This window comes from Aedes aegypti, chromosome 2 (assembly GCF_002204515.2).
Source record: "Aedes aegypti strain LVP_AGWG chromosome 2, AaegL5.0 Primary Assembly, whole genome shotgun sequence".
In the NCBI taxonomy this organism is placed as follows: Eukaryota; Metazoa; Arthropoda; class Insecta; order Diptera; family Culicidae; genus Aedes; species Aedes aegypti.
In genome coordinates, this window is record NC_035108.1 from 203890225 (window position 1) to 203918087 (window position 27863).

The following is a 27863-nucleotide window of genomic DNA, read 5'->3' on the forward strand; positions in this document are numbered from 1 at the left end:
GTACCCGGTCATTTGGCCGAATGCCGTTTGGCTCAATGTCGTTTAGCCAAATGTCGTTTGGTCGAGTGTCGTTTAGCCGAACGCTATTTAACCGAATGCCATCTGGCCAAATGCGTCGTTTGGCCGAATGATGTTTGGCTGAATATAATTCAGAACTAACAATTAATTCAGTTGCCAATAATGCTGAACTGTTCAAAATGTTTAAGTTTTCAACGTAGGGCAGTTATTTTGAATTACATACTTTTATACTTATTAGTGGCAAAACAACTAACATTTTTATTTGGAATTTTACCTTCCTGAAGTGACTGCTCTTTCAAGAAATACAGGTATGGTGATTTTTTGCGCTACAGCTACTTCATCTATGCTTGTAAGCAAAAGTTGTTCATTTGAGTCATATTGTTTTCATAATTTTTGTATTGCTGATACTCTGCTGATATTTTCCCTTCTTCAAATCATAAGCTCTTCTTATGAGTAAACCTGTGACAGTGATTTTGAATTATCGACTAAACGGAATCAGGGGCCCAAATAGCCGTAGCGGTAAACGCGCAGCTATTCCGCATGACCAAGCTGAGGGTCGTGGGTTCGAATCCCACCGGTCGAGGATCTTTTCGGGTTGAAAATTTTCTCGACTTCCCAGGGCATAGAGTATCTTCGTACCTGCCACACGATATACGTATGCAAAAATGGTCATTGGCATAGTAAGCTCTCAGTTAATAACTGTGGAAGTGCTCATAAGAACACTAAGCTGAGAAGCAGGCTCTGTCCCAGTGGGGACGTAACGCCAGAAAAGAAGAAGAAGAAGGAATCAGGTAAAATGTCCATGGGCAAATTTTAGTACTAATATTTTTTCTCTAAGAAATCGTAAATAATGATTGATAAAGGTCACGCCTTCATTTAATTGATTATTTGTGAAGGTTCTTACTTCCTTTTTATCTTAATTGGTTCCTTCAGATTTTTCTGAGAAAGCAAAACAAAAACTGAAATCGATACTACAGTAAGGGTACGGGTGATGCCACAATAAATCTAAGAATTGGTTGCAGTGGCGGACCCGAACAGGTATAAAAAAAAACTTATAAACACGTTGACAACGTAATCATTTTCGGGATTTTATTTTTATTAAAAATAGAATATTCGTTGTTTGCGGACCTGACGTGAGACATAAATGTTCGGGAAGTTCATCCAGAATTATTGTTTCGACATGTTGGAAAATTAAAGCAAAAACAAATTTTACTTTTGCCAAAATCTCAGTTTATTCAATAATATTAATTAGCACCTTTCATAATTGTAAATGTTTCACTAGAAAATGTGTTTTTTTTTTTTTTTAATTTGGAACGAAATTGTTACGAGAGGGTTTTTTGATACTACCGGAAATGTGAAATAAATTCTTATAAATTTATTCAAGAAAGGATATAATGGATAGGAAATCCAATTTAAAATGCTCTTAGAAAACTTTCAACACTCTATAATTAAAAATGCTTGTTTGCCCTGAGTAAAAATTTTGATTGACTATCCAATGATAGAGGTAGAGGAGGTGTACCAGTTTTGGCCACCCTAAGGAAACATATTTTTATAAGGTACCCCGGGGCAGGTGGGACATAAAAAAACGATAGTTTAAACAAATTGTTCAGAATAATGTTCAAATGTCAATATTTTGCAAATCTAACAACACGGTCACATTTTGGCAACATATTTGCTGGTGTGTGCATGAATTTGAGCGAATAATTACGAAATTGTGAAAACCTTAGAAGAAAGATGTACAATGAGCCATTAGACGCAGTTGTCTCGCTAAACGGGGCAAGTGGGACACATTAAGTTTCGTACGTAAAACTACATCAGTAAGTCAACCGTTGCAATAATAGGATTGATAAATCATAGATATTTTATTTTGAGTACATATTTGATGTACAGAAGAGATCAACCATAAACGGTTTTGGAAGAAACATTTAATAATATGTCCCATCGCATTTAATTTTAACGAAAAATTTCTCACAAAAAGCGTGAAGAGGTATAAAACATGTTCAAAATATATCATTTAAAAGTTATCAATCGAAATGCAGCAAGTAAATTTTCAATAATTGACGAATTTTTAAATATATTCTGTTATTATTGTTATGCATGGCGGAAAAACACTTTTCCGCAACTACTGTATTTGGTAGAAAAAGCAAAGAAAGTTCAAGAAAAATAGAAAAGTAATCGTTTTCACGATGTATTTTAAATTGTATTTCTATCTTCGCTCAATTTTAAATAAATAAAAATAAAAAAAATATATTCAGGGATAATTGGCATTTTTTCTCTCTTTTCAGCAATTAGGGTACCGGTGCCATTAATGGACTACCTAAGCTATGAAAATCATATCAAAATAACAAAAAGCCTTTACAGAGATCTTTTGGCGTCAACAGAAAGATTTCAACATCTACTATATAGGAAAAATACAAAAAGAGTGATAAAACTTATTTTTTAACATAAAATCGCTTGAGCCACTATTGGTACACGTGTTCCAGTAGTTGCACTAGTGCTCCAGTAGTAGACGTTCGGGAATGATACAAGGATTTTTAAACAAAATGGTAAATTTTTACATAGGTTTAACATTTTTCCCTTGGAACACTTTTTGACTTTTTGATAAAATAAAAAGCTGAAAATTGGCAAATCGACTAAACTAGAGGCGATCTATCTATCAAAAATAACACATGTAGTTTATATCGAAAAATATACATTTTATTCCATAGTCCAATCAACTGGTACATTACAACTATTGGTACCGACACCCTACGTAATATAAGATTGATTTTTTTTTTTGACAAAAAATATTCGTTTGAATGTTTTAATGCTACTCTCAAAGAAAATGTTTGAAACGTTTAGAAAAAGTTTTAATTCTGGTGTTTGTTTTGATAGGTCCCACCTATCAGGTATTAAGATATTTTGGGGTGAGTTAGACCGTACAAAATTTCATATGAAATGAAAACAAAATAGGGGAACTTACGTATTCTCGGCAGTCTAAGCAGATGCCGCCCTTCTTTTTTAATTTTCTCGGACATCAGAAAAAAAAATTCCGTGTTTGTCTGTTTACATTTATACGTTGCTCAATCCTCTATCGATTCAAGCCGACAGACTTGTCAAAATGCTTTTAGAAAAGTTTTTACAACGACATCCCATAAGATCTGCTGGTAAATCTCTTCGGCAGCTCCAAATCAGTCGCATTTTGCGGCGTGTTTTTTCTTGGTTCAGTCTTGGAAATCTCGTCAGCGGGAAGCGGGCAAAACAAAAAATCATCTGAATGTTTTTATTGATGTGTTTTGATAGAAAAATATTGTGTATTTGGCATTTGAAATTTGGATGCCGATAATAGGCGAATGGTGCCAAAGCCGTTTATCGTAAGCAGCTTGGCATAATACTTAAAGTTGTACCGTAAATTCGGGTGAAATTGATCAGTAGGGTGAAATTGATCACTGTGTCACTCGATTTCATTTCTTTCTAATGGAGCATAAATATCAATGTAACCCACAGTGAATGAACGTTGTTTGTCGTAAGCATGTCCAAATTGTGTGTTGTGAAGTTTTTTGCGTTCAAAAATGTTCATTTCTATGAAAATAATGAAAAATTTCAAAATCTTGTACGGTGCAGTATTGACAAACATCAATAAACTTCTAGTTCTAGACAAGTATTTGGACATGGTATAATCCTGAAAGTTTGTTAGGCTACTTGAGATGTATCCCTAAACTAAATTTCATGACCAAAACTCGTACCAATTCACTGATTTGGTTAAAATAATTGAATTTCTGATAGATATCAGGAAATTCCTTAGGAAATTGCATACTTTTAGGCGTTTTCCGCGTAATTCTTGAAATTTAACTATTCGTTATATATAAATTGTTAAGAATTTTACAAGCATATTCGGATTCAGGGAGCTCAAATTTATCATATAGAGTTGTTTTGAAAACTAACAATAATGGCATTGACAAGTGATCAATTTCACCCCGAAATGAGATCCTCTGATTTTTTTATTTTAGAGGTATTTGTTAACACTAAAATGACATTTGATAGAAAATTTCGGTACATAAGTCGATGAGGCTCACCTGCGTACTTGTTTTCCTGCATTTAGTTGTTTGGTATTGTGAACATTATAGAAATCAGACAAGAAAAACCGTGAAAAGTGATCGATTTCACCCGAAATTACGGTAACTTACCGATTATAATTCGATTTATGACACAATTATTTTTAGCGAGCCAATGCAGAACGTGAAACGTGTCACAATTCATCATGCAAGTTGAAAATGGCGCTGAGCTGACAACTGTTACAAGGAGCACATGGAAACATGTTACAAGGGCCCAGATAGCCGTAGCGGTAAACGCGCAGCTATTCAGCATGACCAAGCTGAGGGTCGTGGGTTCGAATCCCACCGGTCGAGGATCTTTTCGGGTTGAAAATTTTCTCGACTTCCCAGGGCATAGAGTATCTTCGTACCTGCCACACGATATACACATGCAAAAATGGTCATTGGCATAGTAAGCTCTCCGTTAATAACTGTGCTCATAAGAACACTAAGCTGAGAAGCAGGCTCTGTCCCAGTGGGGACGTAACGCCAGAAAGAAGAAGAAGAACATGGAAACAAAAATATCAATATTTTTTGTACTCAATACATTTCTTATCATTGTATCTTCAACTTTCTAGAAGAATACCCCCTCGAAATACTTTTCCTGAACGAGCTATGACGGAAGGTCCCACTTACCCCGTATTCTCACTTGCCTCGAGGTACCTTACATAAATCAAAAGACCTTTGATTACTGTCAATACGTTAAACGAAAGCTTTCAATCCATGCTCAGCAAGAAAAATATAAAAACTAATCAGAAACTTCTCTTTTTTTTTGTATTAGAAATTGGGGGAGGGGGCGAATACTGGACCACTTGTACCAGTATTTGTCACGTTTTTAATTTCAGTTCCGTTCCTGAATTTACATCCTACGTTCTTATGGAAGGTGGTGAATCAGGAAACAAGGTAAAAGGACCAAAAAAATAAGTAAAATGATTTATTTCTATTTTTTTCTGAGAATATTTTGAGGTTTCTAAAAATGTTTACGTAGCATCTTAAAGCAATTTAGCAAACACTAAACAATTGACAACCATATATGTCATAAAACGATATATAATCCGGGGTGGCGAATAACTGGTACATGGCAAATACTGGTACACCTTTTCTATCTCAAATTTTACATTGTTTCTCGATTTGTACAAATCGTTTCAATTTTTAAAGCATCTAAAAGATGATTTCGTATTCATTCTCATGCTAAATTTCGTGATTCTACTTTTACTCTAAAATGGCCGTGTTCGCCCAGCTTATGAACAGATTTTCTGTTACCTGTCAGTGACCCATTTGGTTAGTGTTACGGATGATTTATGGACCATAGTTCCAGATTAAATTATTAGTGTATGGTTTATTAGCCGTAAAGCAATAATCAAGTTACTCGAGAATTCATGACTGTACTTTTTTTTCTGGAATGGCTAATGTCATGACTAATGTCACACTTCCATTGATGTATTTGGTTCAAATAAAACTGCATTCACATTTTGGATATATGGCTACATATACGTGTACTCAAATAAGGCAGCCAAATTAACAAGCATTTGAAGAAGTGGCACACTCACATTTTCTACCGGTAAATCGATAAAAATTACCAATGAAAAATTGAAACTAGGATAAAACTATTTAAAATATTATAAAAAAAATGTTTATTCTTTTCTCAGGGTATAAGCGTAATATTTTTCTCTCAAAATAAAACTAGGACTTGTTAAAAGCTTTCTATGTAAAATGTGTATATGTACATCATATTATTTTGTTGTTTTTATTCACAGAATAACTGCTACAAAAATTGCGAATCGACTAAAAATTTAAACAGTCCATTTTCAGAGCGTCGTGTCCAATTTAGTGGCCACCACATTCCAAAGATTATTTAAGAATGAAAAACAATTGATACTTAAATAAATAGTATATCGAATGACATAACATTATACAATAATGATCGCAAGATGCATTCGAATAACTCGATAGATCAACTGTAAACCAAATCTTAATAAATCGATGATAATCATTCACCAGACTGACCAATGTGACCTTCACCTTCATCCGCGGATTCTTCCTTCATTGTCGCAAACTTGTCTAGACTCTAGCGAGAATATCAGACACTATTCCCACAGCACAGAGAACAGCTATAAGTTGCGTGGCGCGAAAAAACTATACGTTTCGTTTCCATCAGCATAAAATACGGATCATGACACAAAACATCAACAATCGTAAACATTCGGCATAGTCAGCGTCTGCAACATGCATAACCATATCTATCGAGACCGGTCTTGATTATTTGGACGTTTTGCTTCCTCCTCTGGTACGTAAACAGTGAGTGAGTAATGTTAATACCCAGCGGAGTCGGTATATGAATGTACTTGCATCTATATCGCGACTTCTTCTCTCGTACATCGACTACCGCTGTACAAGTATGGTAAAGTGTGCATATAAGTCGCCTGTCTACCAATTACTTTATTACGTAAAATACGCCATATATAATCGATTAATTACATCACTTACACTGGAATTAATCCGGTTCTGTAACCAAAGGTGATCCGTCTAGTCAAATGCAATCACTTCCCGGAATTCACACACTTCAGATCTACGTTCTATCGCGAACTCTTGAATGTTTGCTTCCTTCCTATTTTGATTTCTTCTGTGGATTGTTCACTGGAAACACAAACGCGCGCGATGTTTTCGGTAAATATAATTTGAATATTATTTGAATCATTTGCTAGAGAAACAAAATTGACGATTGTCCTCTTCTTGGATATACTACCACAGATACGTGTTTGAAACACAAATGTATGCAATCATTATTTTGAATCGCAAGCGGAATAGAAACCGTGTATTATACTGATAACAAATTACTATTCGTGTTGTGAATATAAAAGAGGATGATCGACAAAATACTGTGTATTCTCGGACAAATGTTTCATTGGAGTGTTAATTGAAGTTTTCCCAATCGTCTGTCGCCAACCAACACTCGAAACACATCACCGCAGATGACATACCGTAGAATCACTGAGAGATCAACGCACTGACAAATGATATCACTTAGAGACACTTACTTCTGTCATCCGTCGACACTGACAAGCACTAGCTAGAGGAAGAAATGGGAACGTGACTTGCGTACTGAGCAAATTCTCAACCGCAACTGAACGTAATTTTGTGTCACAAGTACCCCTCCGTGTCTTGTTCAATCTTGATTCGACCACATGCATACAAGGCTTCCATTGCATAGCTAGAGCGACTTCACATACAGAACGTTGGCGTGCGTACGACGGGGAGTGCACGGGACATTGTTGTTTGGGCTAGCTAGAGCAGAGCTTCTTACATATTGAAACTTGTTTGGTGAAGTCGATGATCATCGATGACCGTGACCTTCGTGCATTTCTTCGGGTTCGTTCGAGTAATGAAGCGATCCAGTGCAATGTAGTTTGACATTGAATCTATTTTTAATGTTAAAGTGGATTATCATGACATATTTTGATCCCCTTCAAATTGTCCTCTTCTAGTCGTGTCTCCCACAATGCGATTCTGTTTAGTTTCGTTACAGATCAGGACATCCTGTCCCATCAAATTTCATCAGTTTAAGTATCATAATTTGATGTAATTATGTATAGTAAGAATGATATTACTCTCGTTCTTGTTATTAGTGCTAGTAATGGTACATTTTAATACTTTAAATTAAAAAGTTTCTTTATTAAATCAAATATATTGAAAAATATGTATACATTAGTTTACACTAATGCGAACAACAAAAAACCATTGTAACCAGAATAATTTGGAGAACATTCATCCATTTATACGCATAAGTTAAACAGAAGTATTGTAGGATTATTCCTAACGATAGTTTAAAAAACACTCGTAGTTTAAAAATATGAGTTACATTTATTTTTAAATAACAATCTGAAATAGTTTTATTCTTTTTATGAATATGTTTGTATCATCTTTCTAGAATAATTATTATGGCCAAATGAAGTACGGTTATATGCTTTCAATTGGAGAATCAGTAAATTTTGCTCTTTTGCAACTCAGCTTAGAAAAAACACGAAAAGTTTCGTGAGTTTTGAAATTATTTTTTTTTATATATTTTTTATACCAGAAAGGTTAAAAAAAAACTTTTAGGTGGATGAATTCAAATTCTCTATGGTCAATTTAAGCTGGGAATGGAAAAAATAAAGGAAAACAACATTTGCGAATAAAAAAAACTAATTAAATTTCTCGTAAGCAGTCTGCCAATTAATGATAATAATACATGATCCACTTACCCCACCCCATTAAAAAGTAGGGGTAAGTGTACAATATATCTGTATTTATTTATAAAAATCGCACATTTTCCTTTGTGATTCATTCAGCAAGAACTGAAATGCTCACCATGTGTCGAAAAAACTAATAGAATTCGATTTTAGACAGAGATACAATGGATTTTTGATTGACAGAAAACAATTTTGAAATTAATTAAATTTTGCAGCTAACAAGTTTACTTGTGTTAGTGTACGTGTAGTACCAGTTTTGCAATAGTATCAGTGTGGACGTAAGAATATAACCTCAAACGAAGCAATGGTGTGAAAACATTCAACATATTCAAGTATTTATGCTTAATATTGACGAATGATCCACTTACCCCACTGATACACTTCTCCCACTGTACCTTATCAAGAAGATGTTTTGGCGATTTCCAATTGTTTTTCAATAAGCTTCTTTCCATAAAACGTTTAATATACTTCAAATGCTATCTAATTATGTAAGTCTCTTTCTTTAGAAAAAATTTTGATCTTCATTTTTAATTCTTTAGCTTTATAAAAGTCGATACCTCCCTCACTCGATGTTCCCTAACTCGATGCTGTCTGTTTCGGCTTTCTATGCAAGTTTACCTCTCTGAGGGGTCATGCACCATGCTCCAACTACCACAAGAACGAGTCAGGCTTAGCGAAACAAATTTTTGTAGGCCTCGTATAAAACGCGCGACAAGACACAATGATTCCTCTCCATACATATGCTGGAAAGAAGTGTTGAAATGGATTTCTCTTGTTTAAAAGAAGTTACCTCACTTTGATTGACCTGATTGTGACTCGTGAAATTTTATGAGAACAACATGTGATATTGGCTCTGTCTAGCTATATGGCGCCTGAGCCAAGACAAAAAATGATTTTAATAAGACAACCTTTAACATCTTTGCATAAACATCTTGGGAAATGATTTGTTAATAAATATTCCTTTTATAACCTCTTCAATAAAAATTTCAATGAATTTATTTAAACATTTTGGCTACTCAGAATTGTAGCATCTAAACCATTCAGTAAATCGACTAAAACCATGTGTTGTACAAGATGACTTTTTGATTTTCTGAAAGTTGACAGAAAATTCTATATTTTAAGCCTAGATATTACACATGTGCGAGTTTGTGCTCACATTTGAAAACTAAGTTGAAGTTTATTATGTTTTTTCATACGTTTTACATGAAGGCAAAACAAAAAATTTGTCACGCCTTTTGAATTCCAGTGAAAAAAATATTTTTAATCCAATCTTCATTAAATTCTGGATGACAGCTTTTCGCATATCGAAAAAATGTACAAACATATATTTGAAATTGATAGTGTAAGTTATTTCTTTTTGCTTTTTTCCACAAAGCATCACTGTGCAAGGGTCGGGGTCGAAAAAGGCCCGTGACATAATTTGTGTACCTTTTCTAATTCGATATTTTTTACAAAAAATAGAATAAGAATCCACCAAACATTTATAAATTTCATGAATTTGAAAGTTCTGATTCTATTTATTGTAAAACGAATATAAACCTTCGATTACATTCATTTTACTATTGAATGAAATTTTATCACTCTTAAACCCATTTCAGGATGATAAAATTTCAATTTTTTGCGGTCTGTTAAAAAAGTGTAACGAAAGGAAATGTGTTGCAATTTTACTATTTTTCACGTGAAAATTACTTGTTCGAATCTATTTTGGCAAAATAATGAAAAGATCAAAAACTGTAGAATATGTGTTGTGTTCTGTATCTCTCAGCCATCTTAACTCAATGATCCCTTCAATATCGAATTAGGGAGAGTTGATTGTATGTGTTTCGTTCCATACAACATTATCTAGCTTTTCGCTTAAAATAGTCGTGTTTTGAGTAATTACGTAACTCATAATGAGCCATAATCAGGCATTGCAGAATTCCCACTCATTTTAGTATTTAGCACGATCAAAGCAAGCTAAGAAAAACATCCCGTCTGTTGCAATCCACGATCGTCAATGTATCGCAAGTTGTAACAAGTCTGATAAATGGAAGCAGCAAACAAGAGCCCAAAGAGAGAGCGATGATAAAATCCATTTTTATCGCTTGTTTACCGTTGGGGTAGGTGTTTTTCTTTACTGGCGCGATGAACAATCCACAAACATCAAATAGCAATAGTGTCCCCCAGGTTTGGAGCATGTTTAGAGGGGTTTTATCATGCACTACTATCCCCCCAATCTGATCAAAGTTGTAGCAGTATACGATAAACATTCTCTCATAATGTGCAGCATATTATGATAGTTACAGAGAGCGATACGTGAGAGATTTCTCAGGATTCCATCCCTGGCCACAATATAACTACTGATATAAATCAGTTTCGTAAAGAATTCTTATAATACACAACTGTAGGATCTTAGTAGTCCATGATGTATATGGACCTGTGCACGAGTTCACTGTTTGACGTTTGAGCGGTGCCGTGTTATTTACGTGACCATGGCAACGAGTGAATTCGGCACCGCTCAAATGTCAAATCAGTGAACTCGTGCATTGGTCCATGGACCATGGAGTCCGCACCCTTCTGCTCGGGAGAACAAGTCAAAAGAAGTAGCAACAAACTCGGAAACGTTTACTTGCGAGTAACCGAGCATGGTGTGATTTACTATGGTTTTGACAGACCAATTAATTGTATAACCATCAAATCGATAGTATACTACCAGTTTGTAGTCAAAAATCCTTGAAAATCATAAATCTCGGAAGGGTATCAACTTTTTTTTTTCTCAAAAGTACAATTGATTCTGAACAGCTCTGAGCATGATCACGAATCACTTCTGCTTCCACTACTCGAGAGCACGACAGATGCGAGTAAAGCAGCGCTCTGACGCTCGGGAGCGTTTGGTTTTATTTTTGTTCCAGTTCAGCAGAGCTGTTTGCCACTTTCCATTACTGACTGAGATTTCATCCAAATCTCAATAACGGCACAGGTCTATCGAAAAGGCGCTGTATCAAGGTTTCGAGTTGCAAGTTACAGCTGCAGCTCAGCAAGAGAACTAGAGGATAGTTACAGTCCATCAGTGGCAGTTGGACATCAGAAATTTCGGAACGAGAAAAGTCAGCTCAATGAAAAATAAGTTTCTGTGAGAGTGATCTAAGTAAAGTTAGCATACTTTTTTATATGGTGAGTTACTCCTACTGTAGGTTCTGTATGGTGTAGTTACCTACTGTAGGTTCTATCCACAACTCTACAATGCTTGTTATTCAAAAGAACAAATCATTTTAGTGGATTTATTTTATACATTATAATTATTAGAATTTTATAAGAGTTGGACTTGAACGCCAGTGGCAAGCAGATAGTATATAGTTTTGTAAATTAATGAATATTTCTTCATGAAAATATTTGGAAAATTAAAGATATATAACGACTGTTGTTTCGATATTTATATTTTTTCATCTCAGTAAAGAGGAGTGTAATATTGAAATTATTGTTGTTTTATAACAATGTGAGTTATACTGAATCGTTCCTAACAAGTAACTTTTATCATCATTAGTTTTAATGGAGGCTTTCAGCCGATAGCTAGCGAATGTTAAAAAATACATGCTTGTGCTCGCTTAGTATTTTCATTTAATTTAAAAGTGATCAGGATACACTTCGAATAGGGATAATTAAATACAAGGTAGGATTCTATTGGCTGAAGTTTAGACTTTTGGCACTTGAATCGCGTGAGTAGCGAATGCACGTTGGATACAAATATTGTAAATGTGAATCTATCAAATTCAAAATTTGTTATCCATCTTAGGGTTTAAATTGTACCCTAAGATGTATGCCCTGAAAGTAATATTTTTGTCACTCGTTCGTGATTTTCGGGTGCAGTGAAAAATTGGAAATCTAGGGCGATTCCTGAGATTATGGCAGAAAATCAAATTGGGGGTAGGAATATACCAAACTATCCGTAGGCAACCCTAGGATGTAGAAAAAAAACTTGGTTGTTGTTACTTAGAATGATTTCGAGGCGATCCTCAGATCAAAGTAACATTAGGGGAAGTGGTGGTAAAATGAACAGGGGTGGTAAAATGAACACCGTGCCTTTTACAGAGAAAAAACAAATTTTGATGTACTTTTATCACGCACGGACGATTTAGAGCATAAATCTGAGTGTTCGGGTTGATACGTAGGTCAATTGAAGTGAAAATACCAAAGAAAGCTAAGATTTTAGAAAACCACGTTTGAAAATTAGAACTGACGTAACTTTTAGCTCGAAAGACTTGATGTTTTTCAGTGAGGTGAATATCGTTATGATATGATGTCAAATTTGATACCTATAGAATAGACCTGTTCATATTCAAAAAAATGTCTGGAAATCTACCGGTCAAGCAGTATTCGGAATTCTCATGCTAAGAACAATGTCTGGTAAAATTTTCAGCTCATTTGATAAAGATTTCAGTATGCTTCAAGTTGAAAATGTGTTTTTGGGCTTGTTTCAAGGTTTCAAAAATCATAACTAGCATGTGGAAAATCAAAACCACTTGCTATTACCACTATTTGAAAGCTAATTCTATTCTGTTAAAGTTTGTCGAACACGCTTACAAGATTAAATTGAGTTTTAACATTGTTTGATCCAAATTTGTACTCCGCTGTACCCAGAAATTACAGTTTTCTCAATATACATGGTATATAAAACATGCATTGGTATTATTTTTTCAGGCCTTAGTCAACGGGAATCAAACATAATACAGTTATGAATTCATTGACCATCAACAGATTACATGTTGCTAAAGGCAATAAATTATAATAAATGCCCAAAGATCGAGCACCGCATCGCAACCTGATGATAGTTAAATCATGTATGACACATGTACCGGAAACGAATGAATTGAACAAGTTAGCATTGCTTTTTCTTTCCGAGTCATGATTGTTTTGATCGCATTTCACTGATCATTTAGAACGATTTGAAAACAATCATCATCATCGACTGAGAAAAGGCAGTGCTAACGTGTTCATTTTTTGTATTCATTGAAGCTCACGGTGGTGCTCTTGGCTCACCCACAGTGGATTTACAAATGTGCTTCATAATTACCTATTTTTTAAAATTTATTTTCGTAAGATAAATGGTTACTTTGAACGGGATTGACTTTTAGATATGCATTATCATCATGTATGGAAATTAAAAATCCGTAATTTTCATGCAGGCATGCTTTTCAGTGAAAACACTTCCCGAAAAAAGAGATTTTCAAGAACCTCGAGATACAAACCTCAACCAAACTATGTTAAAACTTGCTCCAATCATAAAATTATGTCCAGCAAAAGTTCGTAGAATTGGATAAACTACTATGTAGAAGTATTTCCGATAAATTTTGATGTTTTGTTCGGTAGTTATGATTTTTTAAAGCTTGAAAATAGCCCAAAAACACATAATTGATTTGAAGCACAACTAAATTTACTCTAAATTGAGTGAAATTTTGGCCAGAAGTTCATTTCGCAATGAAAAATCAAAGTATTGGTTGACTGGGGAGTTTCCAGACATTTTTGAAAATATGAATAGGTCTACTATAGAATTCTTTTTGAATGGGTGACAATCATTAATGGATGTATTTTCGGTAGGACAATAAAATTTTTCAGAATTATGTGTTTTGCTCACGTTTTTTGCGTGGTGTTCATTTTACCACCTATCGCTGTTCATTTTACCCACATAGTGCAGGTAAAATGAACATTTGCATCGCTTTTTGATAGCGATGAAAATATGTGAAAATTTAGCTATTTTAGTCTGAATCCATGTCACTGCTTTAGATTACATCCCTATTTTTGATGTTGTGCGATAGAGCTATACAAATTCCTCGTTTTTTTTATCAGAAACAAGATGATTTTCTTAAGGTGTTCATTTTACCACCCCTTCCCCAAATAGAAAACCTGCCGACAATCCTCAGGTAAAGATAAAGGGATAAAATACGTTGTAACCGATCCTTGAGGGAAATCAATTAGATCTATGAGGCGAACCTCAGGATGACTCTCAAGCAAGCTTCCGAATTCTCACTCACTCTCACGATAATGGATTTCTCCCTCACCACAATTTTCAGCGAAAAGCTGCCTTGCGAAATTATCCGTCTACAAAACTAAGCGAAAATAGATAATGGCACAACTCCACAGCTGTGAGAATTTTATTTTCTCCTTCTCCTCTCCATGGAGAACTTTCCATGTGTCCATCGCCACAAGCAGCCAGTTGCTTTTATGCTTCAAATTAATTACTACTTTCGTCAAGTTGATGTGGTAGCATAGTTAGCGTGCACGCATCGCGGTAGTTTTTAGCAATGTTCTAGGTTCAAATCCCATTGCCGGCACCAGTTTTTGTTTATCCACACAGTGATAATTCTCGGGAGCAGTTGGTGAGCGAAAATCCGATGGAGTGAAAAAGAAATTATCCCCAGAGTGGAATGATTTTCGGTTATCCTCCATCGTTAGTCTAGGGAAAATAAGTGTGAGCGAAAAAAGATGTTCACGTGAGAAAGCGATAAAAGCATTCTCCTTACGTGCGAAAAATCGTAGATTTCGTATCATTGATACGAAAATTCAGAACCCTGCTCTCAAGATAAGGTGGGACCCAGTTTAGGGGATTAAAGTATACCATTTCGAGACCCGGAGGCGATCCTCGCGGGTAGAATCTCGAGTACCAGATTGTGGCTTGGAGACGATCCTCAGGATACATTTCAATGGCTGGATTGGAGACATTGTGAAAATATAATAATTTATATTTCGTTGATTCCCACAGAAACACGAAAAAAATGAATAGAAGAAGACAATTTAAACAAAAATGCACCATTGAAAACGGAATGAGAAGGAGATAAAGTACCAAGCAGGAAATTATCAGAACAATATTCCTAACAAGTAACTTTTATCATCATTAGTTTTAATGGAGGCTTTCAGCCGATAGCTAGCGAATGTTAAAAAATACATGCTTGTGCTCGCTTAGTATTTTCATTTAATTTAAAAGTGATCAGGATACACTTCGAATAGGGATAATTAAATACAAGGTAGGATTCTATTGGCTGAAGTTTAGACTTTTGGCACTTGAATCGCGTGAGTAGCGAATGCACGTTGGATACAAATATTGTAAATGTGAATCTATCAAATTCAAAATTTGTTATCCATCTTAGGGTTTAAATTGTACCCTAAGATGTATGCCCTGAAAGTAATATTTTTGTCACTCGTTCGTGATTTTCGGGTGCAGTGAAAAATTGGAAATCTAGGGCGATTCCTGAGATTATGGCAGAAAATCAAATTGGGGGTAGGAATATACCAAACTATCCGTAGGCAACCCTAGGATGTAGAAAAAAAACTTGGTTGTTGTTACTTAGAATGATTTCGAGGCGATCCTCAGATCAAAGTAACATTAGGGGAAGTGGTGGTAAAATGAACAGGGGTGGTAAAATGAACACCGTGCCTTTTACAGAGAAAAAACAAATTTTGATGTACTTTTATCACGCACGGACGATTTAGAGCATAAATCTGAGTGTTCGGGTTGATACGTAGGTCAATTGAAGTGAAAATACCAAAGAAAGCTAAGATTTTAGAAAACCACGTTTGAAAATTAGAACTGACGTAACTTTTAGCTCGAAAGACTTGATGTTTTTCAGTGAGGTGAATATCGTTATGATATGATGTCAAATTTGATACCTATAGAATAGACCTGTTCATATTCAAAAAAATGTCTGGAAATCTACCGGTCAAGCAGTATTCGGAATTCTCATGCTAAGAACAATGTCTGGTAAAATTTTCAGCTCATTTGATAAAGATTTCAGTATGCTTCAAGTTGAAAATGTGTTTTTGGGCTTGTTTCAAGGTTTCAAAAATCATAACTAGCATGTGGAAAATCAAAACCACTTGCTATTACCACTATTTGAAAGCTAATTCTATTCTGTTAAAGTTTGTCGAACACGCTTACAAGATTAAATTGAGTTTTAACATTGTTTGATCCAAATTTGTACTCCGCTGTACCCAGAAATTACAGTTTTCTCAATATACATGGTATATAAAACATGCATTGGTATTATTTTTTCAGGCCTTAGTCAACGGGAATCAAACATAATACAGTTATGAATTCATTGACCATCAACAGATTACATGTTGCTAAAGGCAATAAATTATAATAAATGCCCAAAGATCGAGCACCGCATCGCAACCTGATGATAGTTAAATCATGTATGACACATGTACCGGAAACGAATGAATTGAACAAGTTAGCATTGCTTTTTCTTTCCGAGTCATGATTGTTTTGATCGCATTTCACTGATCATTTAGAACGATTTGAAAACAATCATCATCATCGACTGAGAAAAGGCAGTGCTAACGTGTTCATTTTTTGTATTCATTGAAGCTCACGGTGGTGCTCTTGGCTCACCCACAGTGGATTTACAAATGTGCTTCATAATTACCTATTTTTTAAAATTTATTTTCGTAAGATAAATGGTTACTTTGAACGGGATTGACTTTTAGATATGCATTATCATCATGTATGGAAATTAAAAATCCGTAATTTTCATGCAGGCATGCTTTTCAGTGAAAACACTTCCCGAAAAAAGAGATTTTCAAGAACCTCGAGATACAAACCTCAACCAAACTATGTTAAAACTTGCTCCAATCATAAAATTATGTCCAGCAAAAGTTCGTAGAATTGGATAAACTACTATGTAGAAGTATTTCCGATAAATTTTGATGTTTTGTTCGGTAGTTATGATTTTTTAAAGCTTGAAAATAGCCCAAAAACACATAATTGATTTGAAGCACAACTAAATTTACTCTAAATTGAGTGAAATTTTGGCCAGAAGTTCATTTCGCAATGAAAAATCAAAGTATTGGTTGACTGGGGAGTTTCCAGACATTTTTGAAAATATGAATAGGTCTACTATAGAATTCTTTTTGAATGGGTGACAATCATTAATGGATGTATTTTCGGTAGGACAATAAAATTTTTCAGAATTATGTGTTTTGCTCACGTTTTTTGCGTGGTGTTCATTTTACCACCTATCGCTGTTCATTTTACCCACATAGTGCAGGTAAAATGAACATTTGCATCGCTTTTTGATAGCGATGAAAATATGTGAAAATTTAGCTATTTTAGTCTGAATCCATGTCACTGCTTTAGATTACATCCCTATTTTTGATGTTGTGCGATAGAGCTATACAAATTCCTCGTTTTTTTTATCAGAAACAAGATGATTTTCTTAAGGTGTTCATTTTACCACCCCTTCCCCAAATAGAAAACCTGCCGACAATCCTCAGGTAAAGATAAAGGGATAAAATACGTTGTAACCGATCCTTGAGGGAAATCAATTAGATCTATGAGGCGAACCTCAGGATGACTCTCAAGCAAGCTTCCGAATTCTCACTCACTCTCACGATAATGGATTTCTCCCTCACCACAATTTTCAGCGAAAAGCTGCCTTGCGAAATTATCCGTCTACAAAACTAAGCGAAAATAGATAATGGCACAACTCCACAGCTGTGAGAATTTTATTTTCTCCTTCTCCTCTCCATGGAGAACTTTCCATGTGTCCATCGCCACAAGCAGCCAGTTGCTTTTATGCTTCAAATTAATTACTACTTTCGTCAAGTTGATGTGGTAGCATAGTTAGCGTGCACGCATCGCGGTAGTTTTTAGCAATGTTCTAGGTTCAAATCCCATTGCCGGCACCAGTTTTTGTTTATCCACACAGTGATAATTCTCGGGAGCAGTTGGTGAGCGAAAATCCGATGGAGTGAAAAAGAAATTATCCCCAGAGTGGAATGATTTTCGGTTATCCTCCATCGTTAGTCTAGGGAAAATAAGTGTGAGCGAAAAAAGATGTTCACGTGAGAAAGCGATAAAAGCATTCTCCTTACGTGCGAAAAATCGTAGATTTCGTATCATTGATACGAAAATTCAGAACCCTGCTCTCAAGATAAGGTGGGACCCAGTTTAGGGGATTAAAGTATACCATTTCGAGACCCGGAGGCGATCCTCGCGGGTAGAATCTCGAGTACCAGATTGTGGCTTGGAGACGATCCTCAGGATACATTTCAATGGCTGGATTGGAGACATTGTGAAAATATAATAATTTATATTTCGTTGATTCCCACAGAAACACGAAAAAAATGAATAGAAGAAGACAATTTAAACAAAAATGCACCATTGAAAACGGAATGAGAAGGAGATAAAGTACCAAGCAGGAAATTATCAGAACAATATGTCTATTTTAAAAGTGAATCAAGAAAGAACCAAATATATACTACAGCTACTAAGCCACGCTTGTAGGTATAAAACCGGTTTAATTGTAATATATCGAAGTTGTGTATGATCCACTTCTAGAGTTTTGAGAAATGCGTAATTCGGTGAGTGAAGAAACTCACTACCTCTTTTCGTTTGGGAGTTATTGTTGTCGTTCTTGCTGAAACACGCTTATTTCGATGTGAATAACTTTAATTGAGGCAAACATAAAAATATCTCTCGACGACATTCAGAAGACAAAATATGCTTGTATATTATAAAAAATACAGATGTGTTATTGTTGTAACTCTAATGAAATGCATAAGAAAATATTTTGTCGGAAAAACTTCAATAACAATATATTAACTATCCTTCGCGGTAAACGCTTTGCTATTCAGCAAGACCAAGCTGAGGGTCGTGGGTTCGAAACCCACCGAAGGTCTTTTTGTAAAGGGCATTTTCTTGACTTCCCAGGGCATAGAGTATCTTCATGCTTGCCATACGTTGTAGACATGCAAGTGCATGAGAGTGTTAGAAGCAAAGATGTGAATGACAAAAATCTTATTTTGGAGAAAATTGTCTTTGATTTTTTTCAACCATTTTTCGTTCCATACAAATTGTATGGAAGCCGCATAAACATTGCGAATTATTGAGTTCTAAAAATCGTTCATGGACTAATTTGACTTCCTGCTTTCACATCCAAAATAGTTTCAGTTTCATTGAATTCTGCAAATATCATAACTGAGATCCGTCCCTACCTTACACACGCCATTGCTTCAAATTGCGCGCGCGCTTCAATCTAGACGAGTCATGCATACCAGTAAAAATGAATTGAGCAACCCATCGTACAATTTCTGTAAATACACTTCACTTGCTGTTTCGCCTTTTCTCTGTACTCACTCACTGCATGAATGGGGTTGCTACTCCCGTGTGGGTTATATAAAAAAAATCATCACCATAAAAAAGTGGTATAAACTTTGCACACCTCGGTGCTGTAGTCCATAGTCCGCGGATCGGCTGGTCGTTCATCGTCGACCCCGCCAAAGAGCGTATGAATTTGAAGGCCTCTCTACTCGATGGAGGTACGAAACCAAAATGTAATTACGGCTCGTACTGACTCAAACTATGTGTATGTGATTCTCGTCTTGATGGACAATTCGGGATGGTAAAAGATTAAACTTTATGAGGCTATTAGTAGTGCTTTTTGCTCTGGAATTGTATTTCATTCGGCGCAAAGCTACCAAATGTCCTATTATGGCCCCAACACATGACGTCAAAATGTCGATTATTATGAAACGTATAGTATTTGGGCTAAAACTTCGTTGGTAAAAGGTTGTAAAACATTCAGTTGATTTTTTTTTTCAGCTTCGCTACCAAAACGTTGCATTATCAACATCGAACTGTATGCTCTTCGTGCAATACTCGTATATATTTCAATATGAAGATTTCAAATTTCAAGATAAGCGTATACATCTGCAACTAATCTTGGTAGTATAGACTAATTGAATGAAAAGTAATTGACCTTTTAACAACAAACAAATAAACAAATGACCATTTTAACCATGTTTCAGAAGCATGCGAAAGCATGTGTTTGTTCTAGTAAGTTGGAAAACATTTTAACTATCAAACTGTCAACTTTTCGAAAACCGTCTCGTTACTAATAAACAAGTGATAGTCTCATCAGTGCACATCGTACTCTCATGTTGTGCGTACATATATAATCATTCAGTGGATGGAATTTTTGAAGCAATTATGTAGCAATAAAACAGTACTTCTCAGTGTTACAGTAATCTTCAGTGCTACTTTTTATTCCTATTGATTCCTTTTTCGATCCTTGTTAGGACCAATGCACAGTTAGGTTCTTGAAGGGTTTTTACATGCTTGTGTGTACAAAACGTCTAAGAACTTCACGAGAATACTGACACTTTTTTAGTTAAGTTTTGTTTCACATTATGAAACAGTCTAGTGTGTAACAAAATAAGGATTGTTGAGACAATAGGTTTGCAAATAAAATTGTAATTAGATCATGTTTCTCTAATGTATCCAAGTAAATTTTTAAACATTTCAAATAGGAATATTGTTTTCAATGGTAGTAATACGAACATGTGAAAAACAAAACATTTTTTTATGTTATGTAATTTTGAATGTTAAACATAATGCTGCGCATAAATATTCAAACAACTTTCATTTACGCATTATACGTAAAAATAATATTTAAAAATCTTTGATTGAGGGTAACAGGTTCATTTGTACATACTAGCAAAACTGGTAGATTTCTCCTAATGCTTGCAAAACTCAACTCCCTATGCTGTCCAATACCCTCTGCGAAATATATGAAAAAAATTGAAAGAACGGAAGGTCTAGAAAAAAGGACGAAAGACAAATGATCGAAAGGAAAAAGGTCGAAGAACAAAAAAATAGAGACAAAAAGTCTAAAATCTTTGGAGAAAGGCAAATTTTCCACCAAACCTTTTCAAAGATTTTCAACCTTTTCTCCTGTTGACCTGTTTTCGACAATTCGTCTTTTCGACGTTTTATCTTTAGACCATTTGTGAATAAAAACCTCCCTGCCTTCTTGAAGGGAGTCATAACTTGTACATGAGTCTCAAAATCTTTGAACAGTCAGCGCTGAAAAATTCTTTCGTTGGTCAAAAATTGTTATCTGTTTTATTCTGGAACCCAATTGAAGTCTGTTCCACTTTTATTTGTCCGAACGAAATGATTGATTCCTCAAGGACGAAAAAAAAACTTACAAAAAATCTTAGCGCATCATCATTTCTTTTAAGCTTTAAGGGAAAAAATTAGAATAAATAAAGCTCAGCGTTTCTGTCGAGTTTCCTAACTTTTTACTGAATACATAAATTGCATTTTCCTTGAATACAAACATCCATACATAAATTCTTGCACAGTACTAATGACTTCTTTGTCTGTCTTTTTTTTTCAAGAATATTTTTAAATCAGATGGAGTTTCCATTATTTTGACTTATTTCTTAAATTAAAGCTTGAAAATTTACAAAAAAAAATTGATCGGGGAATATGGTGGGCTGATACTTTTATCACTAAAATCGACTGAAATCGACATTACTCTGCTTGCTTATGTCATCCTAGTCAACCATAAGTCGCATCAAATTACATCAAACCCGCAAAACAAGGGAAAATGAAATCGTCAGATTGATGAGTTTTCTCGCATAAAACGCTTGTTTCTGAGTTTCATTACATTTTGTTTCGTCCCGTACACTCGTACAAAGCGAGTCGAATCAATCCGTAGTAGCTGTCAAATCAACTTTTGTTATTTTGTTTTATGTTAAATCGCATACGATCACAGACTAGTCCAGTAGAAAATTTAAACAATCGCAGTGTACACTGATGCAAATTTCGAAGTTTTTGCTCCCCTATACTTAAATGGTATCAATTATGATGAAAATCATTCTCCCAAAATTTGAAGTGATATGGATAAATTTGGTTGTGCACAGGCCATTTGAAGTTTCTATGGAAATCACTATGGAAAAGACAAACCTTTTGTGTTCAGTCCTCTAACTGCTCGTTATAATAACTTATGGAAAAGTGAACAAACTCTACTCATGTGAAATCTTCCCAGCTACAACTTTGCCGAAGACCACATTTTGATGGGACGTAAGGATAATTTGTTATTAGTAATAACAAAGTCTAAATCATGCTGAGATGATCATTCAATTACTTTTAGAGCAACACTGATGGGGCCTTCCTTAGCCGAGTGGTTAGAGTCCGCGGCTACAAAGCAAAGCCATGCTGAAGGTGTCTGGGTTCGAATCCCGGTCGGTCCAGGATCTTTTCGTAAAGGAAATTTCCTTGACTTCCCTGGGCATAGAGTATGATCATACCTGCCACACGATATACGAATGCGAAAATGGCAACTTTGGCAAAGAAAGCTCTCAGTTAATAACTGTGGAAGTGCTCATAAGAACACTAAGCTGAGAAGCAGGCTCTATCCCAGTGAGGACGTAATGCCAAGAAGAAGAAGAAGCAACACTGATGTTTTGCTGTAGAACATAGTAGCCTGGATTACTTTGATCTATTCTTCCCGCCAAGAGCACCACTGTTGCCTGCCGAGCAGTTGGTTAAGCATGCAAAATGCAAACCCAGTTTATGATTAAGAATAGCAATTTATCCTTAAGTCCTATCAAAATGTGGTCTTCAGTAAAGTTGTAGCTGAAAAGATTTCACATGACCAAAGGTTGTTCACTTTCCCATGAAATATTATGTCGAAGAGATAGAGGCCTGGACACAAAAAGTTGGCGTTTTCCTTAGTAATCTCCATATAAACTTCAAATGGCTTGTGCACAGTCAAATTTCTTCAGAATTATTTCAAACTTTGGGACGATGCTATTTACCATAATATAAATTTACCATATATAAAAGCATAGGGGAGCCAACATTTCAAAATTTGCATCACTCTAGTGTGCCATATTTCATCACATTTGTTTTTTTGTTTTTTTTTTTTTGAATTCTATGGCATCAAGACTGTAATGTCGGATCAACACATCACGGAACCTGCGTTCGATTGTACGTATTGGAAATTTCTATTCTCTAGAAATTTTTCTTTGTAAGCTTGCCCATTCTGTTGCTCCAGTGATACAATTCAATGATATTGTTCTTCCATAGTCTCAAATAGCTTGCTAAATCAGCAATTTGCGAGTGGATGTATCTGTAACAACCTATTTGCACCGTGGCCGTGCGGTTAGTGTTACCAAGAATTTAGCCGCATCGTGTCAAGGGGTGTGGGTTCGATCCCCGCTTCACTCCGGAAAACTTTTCGCGGATGGTTTTTCGACTGTGTTATTGGACGTTGCATGCTAGTCCGTTGTCTGGTGTGCTTCAAAGGGCAAATCATCCACTGGAGGCATTATAATAATCCGAGCAAAGTCGAATAACTGGTTGATATCAATATGATAACAACTTTCATTATCGCTGTTATCATTTTGATATTATGTTATCAGTGATAACCAAATAACAACAAAATTTGTTATCATTGTATCCTTGACAAACCTTCTTGATTATAGGTTGATAACAAAATATGTTATCACACATCTTTCCTATAACATTTTTATGTACAAACTGCCAACTACGTGAAATCATACTGTACATTGACGGTAGGGAGATTTCTTATGCTGCACTTGTATCTAAAATCTTCAATGAACTCTTCACCTCGATTGATAGTCGACTAGCTGAGAATTTGTCATCATCAAACAACATTAACGCTCACCATACTATCAGAGAGGTTCCAAATACAATCTTCTTGACATAGCCGATGCCATCAATGATTCAGTTATTATTGGAATATACCCCGATTGCCTTAAGAAAGCGATTGTCTATCCAGTATTCAAAACTGGAGACTGGAAACTAGTTAATAATTATCGGCCAATATCCGTGTTACCGGCACTTAACAAGGTTTTCAAACAACTGCTCACCCAACGTCTTCTCGAATTTTTGGATTCTAACTCATTCTTCTATAACAAGCAATACGGTTTTCGTAAAGGCTCTTCAACTCAAATAGCCATGCTTGAACTAGTAGATGAGCTGTCAGAAACTATTGATCGTCATAAGAACATTGCTGGTTGTCTGTTCTTGGATTTGTCAAAGGCTTTTGATAAGATTGACCACGGATTTCTTCTAAAATAAACTTGAGGCGTGTGGAGTTCGGGGTCTTCCTAACAACTTGCCAAGGAGTTACCTGCAGAATAGGAAACAAGCTGTCATTGTTAATGGATGTCGGAGTAGTGAACTTAGTATTGAAATCGGGGTACCCCAAGGAAGTAACCTCGGACCGCTGTTGTTTCTTATTTATGTTAACGATCTATGTAACTTACGGCTTAACGGTGTTCCTGGACTATTTGCTGATGATACAGTTTTCTTTTATACTGGGCGGACTCCTCAAGAAATTGTTGATAAAATGAGAGAGGATCTTCTTATTGTAAGTGTATACCTAGAAAACAATCTGCTATCACTAAATGTTACGAAAACTAAATTTATGATAATAAGAGGCCACGCACTATTCTCCCGGAACATACAGGGATTACAGTATGTAATGTATCAGAAAACCCTATTATAGCAAAGATACTATAATTGTTTCTCTCACTAAACACAGATGTCACCATAGAGTGTAAGCTATTGTAAGGAATATCTATTGTCTACTGTGTAGACTTCCTGTACATATTGCCTATAAAAGATGTATGAACCCTAGGATAGCTCTCTTAGTCCTAGACGATCCACCGGACTGTAAATATAGATTAGAAGTGGAAGTTCTGGTTTTTCTATTGTAAGTCCGAACACGTTACATTATTGGACATATAAAATCCAACAAACCGTTTTCCCATACAAAATGGTCAACTTCAGATAGCTATATCTCCGCCGTTTCTCAACCGATTCGTTTATTTTTTACTGTGACTAACTACAAATTTCCTCAATTTTCGAGAACTATTGCGAAAGTTGTGTGAAAACTATTAGTTCAAAAGTTACAGATAGGCTGAATTTTGATAAAAAAAAATGCACCAATACACAAAGTGATGTAGCAGAAAAACTACGCGTCGTAGCATCTTGGTGTTTTCAGCGCATTTGTTTAGTGAGTGACAAGGACCAAATGCGCTGAAGACACCGGAAAGATACGACGCATAGTTTGTCTGACTCATTACTTTTCGTCTTGGTGCATTTTTTATGTCAAAATTCAACCTATCTGTAACTTTTAAACCAATAGTTTTCACGCAACCAGTTATAGTTATCAATAGTTATCAAAAGTTGAGGAAATTTGTAGTTCGTGAAAAAAAAACTTTGTTATTCGACAAACAAATTTGAGTTCTCATTTTTGATATGTTGGCTGTTAATTCAACCAAGGTGATAACAAAATCAGCTATCAAATGATGATAACCAGGTAACAGGATTTGTTATCATTTTGATATTCAACTTTGCTCGGGTAACGTGTCGGTGTCTTTTCATAAAAATAATTTATGCGTATTTTGTTCATAGAGGGTTGCTGGCAGTTCATGTCTGATAACAGTACAACAGCAACTATGTGCTCTTATCTATGGTGTTATATCTCGGGTGGAACAAAACCTGCTTCTCAGTTCCATGTTTATTGAGCACATCTATAAGAAGCTTTCAGTTTACACGCCAAAGTTGACATTTTTGGATACGTAGGTATATCGTGTGGCAGATACGTTGATTTCTGTACCCTTTGAGGTTCGAACCCAAGTACCTTCAGCTTGGCTTTCAATGGTAGTCGCGGGTATGAAATGCCTTCGTCATATTTATTCTTTCCACTCGTTTTCATTTGTTATCAAATCGACAAAGCTTGTGTATACATACATACAATTCACTTCCAATTTCGAATCAACAACTTTTTTGTGTGCTCATGTGAACATGTTTTCAATTTCAAATTATGCTATCAAATTGTGAAATGCGTTAAAATTTCCTCAAAATTCACACTTATTCGAAGACGTTGAGAATCGCTTTGGTAGTTGACCTCCGATTTTTTTCCACTCCATCATCGCACTCATCACAGTTCCATGTGTATTTATCAATCATTTGTTTGTTTTTTCAAAGACTTTTCTTTTCGCTACCCTCATTACGGCCTATATGCTTTATTCGAAGATATAATGGGTGCTGTACCACAAACACACTTCGAACAATCGCCATGATTTGCAGCATTTTTCGTAATTTAGAGAAAATAATTTCTACCATGGCAAACGTGTGGCAAACTCAATACCTCCGTCTGTCGATTGATGAACTTGGTGAACTCGCGCACTATTCTGTCCGTAACAACGAGCGGATCAATTTGCAAGCCAATGCGAGAGAATGTGATAATAAACACACGCGATCGTTTCGAATACCGACTGACTGTTTCTCGACTACGCGTGCGACAACTTTGCCTACCGAAGCTCAACTGCTGGAGCTCTTCGTTCTCTAGGTTCTTCACTGTTACAATATGAACCAGGGTTGCTCAAACATTTTGTCCCAGATTGATATTTTAAATCTTATTGTTTGAAAAACACTTTTGTCATGGTAATCTAAAATAGTTAATAATTTATTGCACAACACCTCTAGAAAATGTACATAGGACTTATAATCGGCCATCACCAATTCAAGCAACTAATCAACCAATTCAATTTACGTTATTGAAAATTTGACAAAACCCACGATTGTGTTTACAAGCATTCTTGCATTTGATTAAGAAATAAACTTACAATGGGCATTGGAAAACAAGCTCATAACAGTGTTGCCAGATCATCGACTTTTTATAATTGTTTTTCTTCATATGTCTTTAATGCACTCGTTATATTGGTTGATAAAAGATCTACTTTAACAAAACATGAGAGATGTTACCAGAAATTCCATTTAAAAAAATAGGCGTTCTATCTTTTTAGCCATTAATCCATTAATAATAATAAAATCATATACTCAAATTATGATAAAATTACGATTTTAAAGACATTTCTTCCGCATATTTGGCAACACTGCAACCTTAAACTCAAATTTAAATGTACTTTTGAATTATTTTTAACATATCAAATAGGAATTACAAGGTAATCCGGAAACTCCGTTATGCTTATTTTTATTGTCTATTGTCTGTGTAGTGCTTAATCAGTCCATAATACTTCAACTTTACATTGGGCAATAAATTAACTTAAAACGCATTTAATAGAGTCGACGGTCATTTTTTATATGGCTCTAGTTTCAAAGATATAATTAGAAGAAGATAAGCAAAATCATGTTTTTATTGGTATGGAATGACTCTTATATATTTTTGAGAATATTCTATTCCATGTAGTATTCCTTTTTTGATTCTAATAAACTCGTTTTATTCTGCTATATATTTTATTCATTTTTATTTTTCCCAAATTCTATGTTTTTCTAATATTCATCAAATATTAATTACATTAATATTCTTACAGAAAATAATAATTTCCCTTTGTATTCAAATGGGCCGTGGCTAACGTTGATTTGTGCCCCACTGTGGTAGCTCCCCGTAGTAATATGCATATGAATTAGGCTCCCCTTTTTGTGTGTGTTGTACTCTACTGGCGAACATCAATTATTTCCATTATTTTCTTCGTGCCCACCACTTGCTAACCCGGCATAGTGTAAGAGCGATAATTGACCCAGTGGCGGTGTGTGTTAGTGGCACGCAATATTACGTACGCCGAATACCATGTAGTTCGTTTGAAGAATGATGTGCTGAAATGATGCCAGTGGAGTCAACCCTGCTTTGAACTTTTCATTACGACGCACATAGGTGTACGAGGGGAATACTAGAATGGGCTCATCAAGCCGGAATATTTTCCATCCTTTTGAATATCCTGA

The 27863-nt window shown here is 35.3% G+C and overlaps 1 protein-coding gene across 18 annotated transcripts in view; it reads right to left on the reverse strand.

Moving 5' to 3' along the window:
* Positions 1-27863, reverse strand: part of LOC5575931 (aldehyde dehydrogenase, dimeric NADP-preferring) — a 105727-nt gene that overhangs the window by 41777 nt on the left and 36087 nt on the right. For 2 of the 18 annotated variants that reach the window (XM_021843747.1, XM_021843743.1), the window contains exons 1-2: positions 7130-7275; positions 6579-6728 (exon numbers count right to left, since the gene is read on the reverse strand). The exons of 10 other annotated variants lie outside the window; for them this stretch is intronic. The gene's annotated coding sequence lies outside the window, so the exon portion shown is untranslated. Of the gene's footprint in view, positions 1-6578; positions 6729-7038; positions 7276-26268; positions 26451-27863 lie in introns of those variants that run through there. 6 more of the 18 variants (XM_021843746.1, XM_001655872.3, XM_021843748.1 and 3 more) reach the window with 5 other exon arrangements.